Source organism: Sorex araneus, chromosome 2, assembly GCF_027595985.1.
Source record: "Sorex araneus isolate mSorAra2 chromosome 2, mSorAra2.pri, whole genome shotgun sequence".
NCBI classification, from domain to species: Eukaryota; Metazoa; Chordata; class Mammalia; order Eulipotyphla; family Soricidae; genus Sorex; species Sorex araneus.
In genome coordinates this window covers 230,119,036-230,129,165 of record NC_073303.1, presented here as the reverse complement: position 1 = coordinate 230,129,165, position 10,130 = coordinate 230,119,036, and the positions used below count along the sequence as shown (strand labels likewise).

The window sequence follows — 10,130 nt, the reverse complement described above, 5'->3', positions numbered from 1 at the left end:
TAATCTTGAGTAATCTCCTTAGATGAGATTTTGTCCTTGAGAAGGAGTGGTCCTTACCTCTCTTTGTTGATTTGTTAATGTTCAACCCCACCTTTGAATCCCCATCCTACATGATTCCTATAGAACTGTGCTGTAAGGGGCTGGGGGCAGAAGACAATGACAGTCTGAGGACAATGGCAGAGACCACTGAGGAGGACCAGAGGAGTCTGACCACGATGGAGTAAGAAAAGAGACTGAAGACTGGAGACAATGAAGAGACGAAGACTAGATGCTGAGGACTAGACGCTGAGGACTAAACATTGAGGACAGAAGGTTGACGATGAGACACTGAAGACGAGGAGGAGAACTGAGACTTTGGAGATTTTGAGGTCTCCAAGGAGACTAGGATGATTGATGACCGGGACTACGGCCAAAACGACGACTATTACTGCGCCGTAAAGGGAGAGATCGGATGACACTGGAGAGGACCATCCCGGGGCTCGGTTCCTGTTGGCCTGTCCTTCACCTGCAGACTGGAAGAGACTGGAGAGGTGGCTCTCAGCCGCTGAACACCACCGCCGCATCCTATCTGTGCGCGGGCCCACCATCTCAACCCTTTCACTTTTTATCATTTATCCTCTTGCAGCATTGTGAAAACTCACAATACCCCCTTCTGTTTGTTGTTTTTTAATTGACTCATCATGAGATACATGATGAGATACACTGTTACAAAGTGTTCATGATTGGGTTTCAGTCATATAATGTTCAGACACCCATCCTTCCACCAGTGTCCCACTACCAATGTCCCCAGCTTGCCTCCTGCTTCCACCTACCCCATGCCTCACCCTGGCTCTATGGCAGACACTTCTCTCTCTCTCTCTCTCTTTCTCTCTCTTTCTCTCTCTCTTTCTCTCCCTCTCTCTGTCTCTCTGTCTTTCCCTCCCTCCCTCCCTCCCTCCCTCCCTCCCTCCCTCCCTCCCTCCCTCCCTCCCAGTCTTTGTCTCAGTCTGTCTGTCCGTGTCTCTCTCTCTCTCTCTCTCTCTCTCTCTCTCTCTCCCTCTCTCTTTCCTTTTGGACATTTGGTTTGCAGTATAGGCACTGAAAGGTTATTAAGCATACCCCTTTACCTCCTTTTAGCACTCAGTTCTTATCCAGAGTGATCATTTCCAACTATCACTGTCATAGTGGTCTCTTCTCTGTCCTAACTGCCCTCCTCTTGCCCCTATCTGTGGCAAGCTTCCAACCATGGTCAGTCCTCCTGGCCTTGTTTCTACTGTCCTTGAGTATTACTTTCATACTGTTTTTTATATGCCACAAATGACTGCAATCAATCTATGCTGTCCTCTCCTTCTGATTCCTTCCTCTCAGCTGATACTCTCCATGTCCGTCCATCTATAAACAAACTTCATGACTTCATTTTTCCTGGTGGCTACACAGTATTTATTCCATTATATAGATGTGCCATAGTTTATCCAGTCGTCTGTTCTGGGGAACTAGGGTTGTTTCCAGATTCTGGCTATTGTGAATAGTGCTGCAATCAATATAGAAGTGTGATTATTTTTCTACATTGTGTTTTCAGTCTCTTAGGGTATATTCCCTACCCTTTGTCACCTCCCATGTCACTGGGTGATATGGAAGGTCAGTTTCTAGTTTTTTGAGGAATTCTCGTATAGTTTTCCAAAAAGGCTGAATCAGTCAGCATTCATACCAACAATGAATGAAAGTCCCATTCTCCCTGTATCCACACCAGCTCTGATTGTTTTTAGTTCTTTTTGATGTGTGCCAGTCTCTGTGATGTGAGGTGACATCTCATTGTTGCTTTGCATTGCATCACTCTTGATTAGTAATGTAGGGCATTTTTTTCATATGTCTTTTGGCCATTTGTATTTTTTCTTTGAGGAAGTTTCTGTTCATTTCTTCTTCCCACTTTTTTTTTTGCTTTTTGGGTCACACTCAGCGACGTTCAGGGGTCACTCCTGGCTCTACACTCAGAAATTACCCCTGGCCGTGCTCAGGGGACCATATGGGGTGCTGGGAATCAAACCCGGGTCGGCCACGTGCAAGGCAAATGCCCTACCCACTGTGCTATCACTCCAGCCCCTCCTCTTCCCATTTTTTGATGGAGTTGGATGCTTTTTCTTGTTCTTATAAATTCTACAAGTGCCTTATATATTTTTATATTAATCCCTTATTAGATGAATACTGGCTAAATAATTTCTCCCATTTTGTCGCTGTCTTTATCTTGGTCACCGTTTCCTTTGAGGTGCAGAAGCTTCTTAGTTTAATGTAGTCCCATTTGTTTATCTTTGTTTGAACTTGCATGGTCAGTGGTTTTGTTTTTGAAGATTTGAAGGCACAATTTTTAAGTTGAATGATCATAGTTTTGAAGCTGGTAGTATTTCTAGCTCTGTGGTTTAGATCTCCATACATACCACACCTCTATACTGCCAGTACGCCTGAGGTTCCCGACTCCTGCCCTTTATACACATGATGTATAAATAATAGTGTGCGCTTTTTTTGGACCCGGCTGTGGAAGGAGCATGATGGAGGGGCCCGAGGGAGCGCCCTCGGACCCCAAGCAGCCCACTGAACTAATTCCGGCATGGGACCAGAGACCCCACGGCGTGCTGAAGCTGTGGGACCCGGGCATCCCCCAATTCTTTTAACCTGTCTCTCTCTCAACTCCTCCCTCCTGAGCACAGCGCAGGGGCCGCGGTTTTCCTGAGCGCAAAACGGAGACGCCGATTCAGCCAAAACAGGACGTGAGCGCGCTTGCGGGAGTCCCCAGGGGGCGGGGGCGGCGACCCCCACCCACCGCAGTTAGATACTTAAACCCACCTCCCCCACGTGTGCTTCCTTTTGGACCCGGCTGTGGAAGGAGCATGATGGAGGGGCCCGAGGGAGCGCCCTCGGACCCCAAGCAGCCCACTGAACTAATTCCGGCATGGGACCAGAGACCCCACGGCGTGCTGAAGCTGTGGGACCCGGGCATCCCCCAATTCTTTTAACCTGTCTCTCTCTCAACTCCTCCCTCCTGAGCACAGCGCAGGGGCCGCGGTTTTCCTGAGCGCAAAACGGAGACGCCGAGCCTCTCTCTAGGTTTCTCCATCTTATGAGCACCATAAAAGGGTAAAAGTTTATAGTGATGTTATTTCTGGTTGTACTTTCCCTGGACTTTATACAGAAACCCAAAACCGCGCGGCCGCGGCAGCGGCCGCGCGACTTAATGTCATCTTAATATGAGCAATATGTAATGGTTCCTTTCTAATGGGGCGGACTTTTGTGGGAGATCCTAATAGTAAGTCTGTTGCTGAAATATTGAAGGCAATCAAAGTGGTAGCCATCTCACTAGACTGAACTAAGCTATATCCCCACGCCGGCTGAGAAGAAATTTTCTTCTTTCTCGGGAAGAAACGCGGTGTGTCATCAACTACAGTGTGATGTCCATTAAGCAAACAGACCTGGTGGCGTGGGAATGGGATATAAGGGGGAAAATTATGTACAAGGAACAGCGGGACGCTGGTGGAATCTCGAGCCGGAGCCGACACCAGCGCAAGACCGTCGGTTCCAGAGACTGCTTGCAGATACTCTACAAGTCTATCAACTAAGCCAGAGCCCCACGCCTGCTGATGACGGGAAATAACCATCCTTTTCGGTTTTTTTTTCCCTTGTCAGGCAGCGTGGCGATTACTAAAACAGGCGTGAACTCGGTGGCGCGGGGCAAGGGGGAAAAAGAAAAACTATGTAACAAACAGCGGGACTTAATATCTCTATATTCTTAGCAATGGAGAACTATCAAATGCCTCCTTGGCAATAGGACTGCTTTTCTTTTTTGGGGGAAACCCCAACAACGGTAGTGAGTTGTGTGTTGAAACATGGAATGTAATCGAAATAAGGCGTAAACGAAGTGAAACATATCATGTGCAAGGGTTGGGACTGGGGAGGTGGGAGGGGGCGGCAGGTATACTGGGGGGGTTGGTGATGGAAGATGGGCACTGGTGAAGTGAAGGGTGTTTGAGAACTGTATAACCGACATAATCCTGAGAACTATGTAACCCTCCACATGGTGATTCAATAAAATTAAAAAAAAAAATAATAATAATAGTGTGCATATGTCCTTTCAGATAAATGTGTTTATGTCTTGTGGGGTAGATACCAAGAAGTGAAATTTTTGGGTCATATGGAAACTTACTTCTTACTTTTCTGAAAATCTCCATACTGTTTTCCATAGGGGTTGAACCAGATAATTTTTCTACCTGCATTGGATGAGAGCTCCTTTTTCACTACATCAACACCAACACAGATTTTTTTCCATTTTTTAAAAAGTTTATTTCTGTTTGTATGTTTGGGTTGGGGGTCACACCCAGTGATGCTCAGGGGTTACTCCTAGCTCTGCACTCAGGAATTACTCCTGGTGGTGCTTGTGGACCATATGGGATGCCAGGGATTGAACTCAGGTCAGCACTGTGAAAGGCAAATGCCTTACCTGTTGTACTATTGCTCTGGTGCCCTAGTTCTTTATATATACATAGTGCATATATATACATATATACATACATATGTTACATATGTATATATCACGATCACAATAATGATCACAAAATCCCGTTGATCATCGAATTTCTCAAGTGGTCTCAGTAACCTCTCCATTCGTCCTGTCCCTGAGATTTTAGAAGCCTCTCTCTACTTGGCCTTCACAATGATGCCACATTGGAGGCTCTTTCAGGGTCAGGGGAATGAGATCCAGCTTGTTACTGACTTTGGCATATGAATACACCATGGGAAGTTTGCGAAGCTTTCCCATGTGGGCAGGAAACTCTCAGTAGCTTGCTAGTTTCTCCCACAGGGAGAAGTAGGTTATAAGATATCGCTTCTGGGAGCTTGCTTTTAAATCTCTGGATGTTGGTTGTTGATGGAAGTACACACACCTGGGTTCCTCTGCTGGTACCTTCATGCATGAGGCTTGTCCGAATGTGTGGAAAGGGGCCTTGAGCATGGCTGTGGCTAGGTTCCGGAGGTCTTTGGCTGCCAGGAGCTCTGCTCGGGGCAGGGAGAGAAGCTGGAGCCCATCTCCTCTGAGGGGCCCCGGAGAAGACAGCCAGGCATGAGGGCAAGAGACTCTCTGGTAGCAAAAGAAAACCAGCAGGTAGCAAAGAACATGACACTGCACCAGGCCTTGCTGTGGCTGCCCCCCAGTACCAGACTGACATATGTATATATCTAAAACATAATGTGTTTCTTTTTAAAATTTTTTATTTATTGAATCACCATGAAAACAGTTACAAAGCTTCCAAGTTTAAGTCTCAGTCATACAATGATCAAACACCCATCCCTTCACCAGTGCACATTTTCCACCACCAAGAACCCCAGTATACCCCCCATCCCACCCGTACCCCTGCCTGTGTGGCAGATGATTTCCACTTTACTCTCTCTACTTTGATTATATTCAATATTTCAACAAAAGACCCACCATTACTATTTGGAATTTTCTCCAAGAATCAGACCTGACAAAAAGGCATCATGATATAATTTGTTTTCTATTGCTGATTATGAAGAGCATATGATGTTGCACAGCAGTGATAGTGGCTGAGCGATTTTGGATTTCTGATACTTTAGTAATAAGTCTGGAGGGATTTTTGCCAAAAGCCGCTGGGTTCCGAGATTGGTTTGTGTACCTCTGGGATCATGGCCGTTCAGGAGCCCTATATATGTGTTTCTTACTGGTATGAAATAGCCCACAAAATGAACCTATTTTAATGGTGGAAGAAAGCAGATACCAGGTATCTGCTTAAGGCAGGACCTCCCTTTTGGGGTGTTAGAAACTGTAGCAACTGAAGCCTGAGTCAAGTAATTATGACCGAGTAATTATGCCCAGGAGTAGATTGTATGTATGAAAGTTCATTAACTAATTCACAGTGCTTTTAATAAAAATTATGTAAATAAAATAATAATGGAGTGTGAGTTCACAAAATAATGTGCAAGTGCTGCTGCTGCGATGTGTGTGCATTGGGTGACCCAGAGCCTCCTGTCTCCCAGGTCTCCCCAACATAGACAGAGAGACGGGGGACCACAGCCTGGTGGTGAAAGTGGCCCCTTTAATGCAGAGTTGTTAGCATACTTATAGAATATCTGAAGGGAGGTTGAGGTAAGGACATAGGTGTGATTGATCATTTACATAGGTAAGACACCTGGCAATTTACATAGATCTTTTACATAAATAAAATGTAGGAAATTCTCTTTTGGGGAGATTAAAGTAAGGAGACACTCTGTCTCCCAGGGACATCTACATTGCTTTTATCTTTCCCTCTAATTGTATATGCTATCAATACTTGGAGTTGTTTGGATAAACACAGTAAGAGACAAAGATTTCAACCCTTAGTCCTCTGGGCTCTGAGAGCAAGCAAGGTTTTTACCCTAAATCCCACACTAAGTCCTCAGGCCAGTTCAGTTCGCCCTTCCCCATGAGGGTCCTGTGGTCCTATCTCTTAAGTGATAACAGCTTGCATCAAGACCATGCATTTTTGTTTTCTATACTGTCCCATTTCGATGCTGGGGTAGCTTTGCCATTCGCCCCGGGTTCATCCCAGTCCCACGGCAGGACTTCCCTTTCAGGGTGGTAGGAACTGTAGCAACTGACCAAGTAATTATGCCCAGAAGTAGATTTATTTCAGAGTCAATCAACTCCCAAATATTAGGAGCATAGAATTAATGGTCTTTCTGTGTTTAACCAAAGAACATTGCTCTATGGTAAAATATAAAAAGGCTATAGGGGAAATAGAAAAACAGGTACGAATATAAAGCTCTTCAAATACAAAGCACAGAATTATCAGGAAGTCTTGGCTTAAAGTAATCAAGAATGTCTTGGGGGAACTGTGACAATGAGAGATAAAATACAAAGGAAAGGTTAAACTAAAAGGTTTAACTAAAAAGGAGCAATTCACTGATGAAGCCTAAAATGCTTAGGATTAATATCCAACAATAAAGCATTCATTTATATATAAAGTTCCACAGTGAATATATTAACAGAAAAAATGAATCTATAATTTTAATTTTATTAAGACACAGTGATTTACAAAGTTATTCATAGTTAAGTTTTAGACATATAATGTCCCTGCACTGATCCCACCACCTGTAGGATAACATGGCCTCAGGTTTAGGTTTTTGGTTACTCCCATCACAGTGCTCCCATTCCTGTGTTTATTTGTAACTTCTTTCTTTGTGTGCTGTTGATTTTGTAAATATTGTTTTTCTCTTCTCCTTGAGTCTTTTGCATAGTTTATTCAGAGCCATGTCCTTTTCATGGGCACAGGAAGACTGTAGCAAATGCTATGCTTTTGTAACCTGGGAATCATTTGATTCTGCATGATATTTTCCTCCTGGGCATCTGTTCTCTCAACCTAAGCCTCAGCTGCCCTTACTTCCTAGCACCCCCAAAAGCAGGGTCCCGATGAGGGACGAAACAGACCCAGGGCAAGCGGTGAGTTATGTGCTACCCTGGCATCGAGATAGGCCTGGCCAAAGTGCCTAATACTTAACTATAAGTTAAGAGCTTGGTCATGGACAAATGCTGTCATGATCCAAAAACTAATCACTAGATTCGGACCCTGCTAGGCTTAGGAATGATTAATCTGGCCTGAGTGCTGTAGTCTGAGTCTGCAAGATGTTTCCAGGAGAGCTGCCCTACAAGCCTCAATGTATCTCTTACTGTGTCCATACAAAAATAACTAGTATTAAGATGTTAATGAGTGTTTGGACTAAGGAAAGGAGAAAAACACATTAAAAGGTATTTTGCCTGTTGGCACTCAGGAAGGGCTTTTTTATGTTGATTTTGCTACCTGACTGTGTGTAGCCTAGAAGGCAAAGTGGAGAGAGACAAGTAGGGGGAGAGACTGGTAAGAACAGAATCCAGAGGAGGAGAATCCAGAAGGAGCTTGGAAGGAAGAGTGTGTGAGATGAGAGAGACTGAAGATTGAATAAACGGTAATTAATCAGCAACCAGCTTGGTCTTCGTTCTTCCTTCACCTGTCCCTGACCAACAGCCTTCCCGATTCAGCCCATACACAGCAGATCCAGAGCACTGAATGTGGGCGGTGAGACAGAACCACCCGGAGAGCCCTCGTGCACACACCCTTTGGCGTGTGTAGTTTTTTACAACCACCAGTATCAACTTCCCTCCACCAGTCTTCTCAGGTTTCCTCCCTACCCCACCTCATCCTCAGCCTGCATCTTGACTGGCACCTTTTTAAGTTCGATTGTTAAAGTTTGGGTCTCATAATTTCAGTACTGTTGAATCTGCAGTTCGGATATTCAGCTCTATCGTTCCTTAACACCAACAATGTACCTGACTCCCTTGTAGGCTGTGAAAAGACGTTCAGCACCAGTCCATCCTCTCCAGCTTGATGCTGTAACTATCAAGAGGCCAGGTGGAAACCATGAAGACCACTGTACCTACAAAGATCAGAACCAATATCCATCGAATCAGAAAGCTTAAGATGAGTTTTATCTCATCATCTCACAATCTCACATAAGTGAGAATGGATTTTTTTTCTATTCAACATGGTTTTGAAACTAACAAAGGGATCCAAATTGGAAACAAAGAAGTCAGACTACCACTATATATATAGATGACATGGTACTATACATTGAAAACCCCAAATATTCTACTGAACTAACTCCACAATGGACCTCAAAGAGAATATGATGTAGCTGAATTTTCCCAGGTAGAGAGGTCCTGGCTGAAAACTCTGGGGCCTTCTCGGGATGGGGATGGGAAGTGGGGGATGGGAGTCAGGGGACAGATTCCCCTCTCTGACCAAAGGCACAGCAGCCCATAGCCACACTGGTCATCCTCCAACATAGTAACAGCCCAGCTCCACAGCTGGACTTCATCAAGCTTCCAAGACACCCAGTTGTTACAGCCCCATAGCTCTTGGAGTTCTGCTTATGCAGCCCAGCAACACCTCCAAATTTCTCAGTATTGTTGACGTCTGTGGGCCCCACAGGTGACTTTCGTGAAGCGGGGAGGAGAAAGACGGTCACTTTCTCTCCAACGCCTCAAACACCCGAGACCCAGGGTTACTGGGTTCTTGTCTCGCTCTCGGAAAAGAATTTCAGGAGTAGACAAGCAGTGAAGTAACAGACTTTATTTAGAAGGTCTTAGGGAAGGAGGAAGAGATAAGTGGAAAAGGAAAAAGCAGTAGGAGTAACGCACTCAAGAAAGAACGCGGGCTCCTCCAAAGATGGAGGGAGCTCTACACACACCCTAGCACTGGACATGAAAGCATGAAAGTACACATCTCAAGGGGGGAGATGCGGGCGACACATGTGCTCGGCCACATGGGCACACGCAGCACATGGGCTCAGGCAGCATATGCGCGCACTTCCTTTGTTCAAGGTGGCCTTTATAGGGTTTCTCCAACCTGCCCCCACGTGGGGGCTTCTTTCCAGGTAAAAGTCCGTTGCTAAGGTTACCAGGGAGGTTGGGAGTGGTGATAGCCTTCTTCGGGGAACCTCCTGGGGAGGGGTCTATTATCCTCAGAGTCAGTTGAAGGTCTTATCAGGTGCGGTTTCACAGGGTGGGGGTCTATTATCCTCAGAGTCTGTTGAAGGTCTTATCGAGTGCGGTGCAGTTCCTGTGTCTACAGGGTGGGTCAGTCTCAGGATTCTCCTCCCCGGAGACTTTGGTGATCTAAGTTTCTTTGCCAGGGGCCTTTCCCTACCTACCTGCCTACATCATTGTCAGCCCAGATCTGGGACCTTCGGCTCCCAGTCGCAGCAGCAGACCCTGCACTTCCTGCTTCTCCATCCAGGTGGGCCAGCCCCAGTCATTCGGGGCCAGAAGGGGGCATGGCCTCTGTGGTAGCAGGTGTGGCCTTCATGCAGGGGCCATGGTCTCCGGGGGCTTCAGCAATTATTTTCCCCTCTTTTAGTATACTTGACATCTCAATCCCCATTCCTAACTCTGTAGAGATCTCCCCAGCTACCTCAAACAGAAAAGGCAAATAAGCCACTAGCCTACTCCAATTGCACCAAAATATTAGTGAGCACATATCTACCAGATTACCGTTGAGCACAGGAAGATATACAAGCCCAGTGTAAAAGAACACATCCTCCGAACCTTCACCAGAAACCTCACAAAGAGAGAACAGCTC

At 45.7% G+C, this 10,130-nt stretch overlaps 1 pseudogene; it reads left to right on the top strand.

The window, feature by feature from the left end:
* The first annotated feature begins 386 nt into the window (after positions 1-386).
* The window catches only part of LOC101546233 (acyl-CoA 6-desaturase-like), a 51,647-nt pseudogene continuing 41,903 nt past the window's right edge, over positions 387-10,130 (top strand).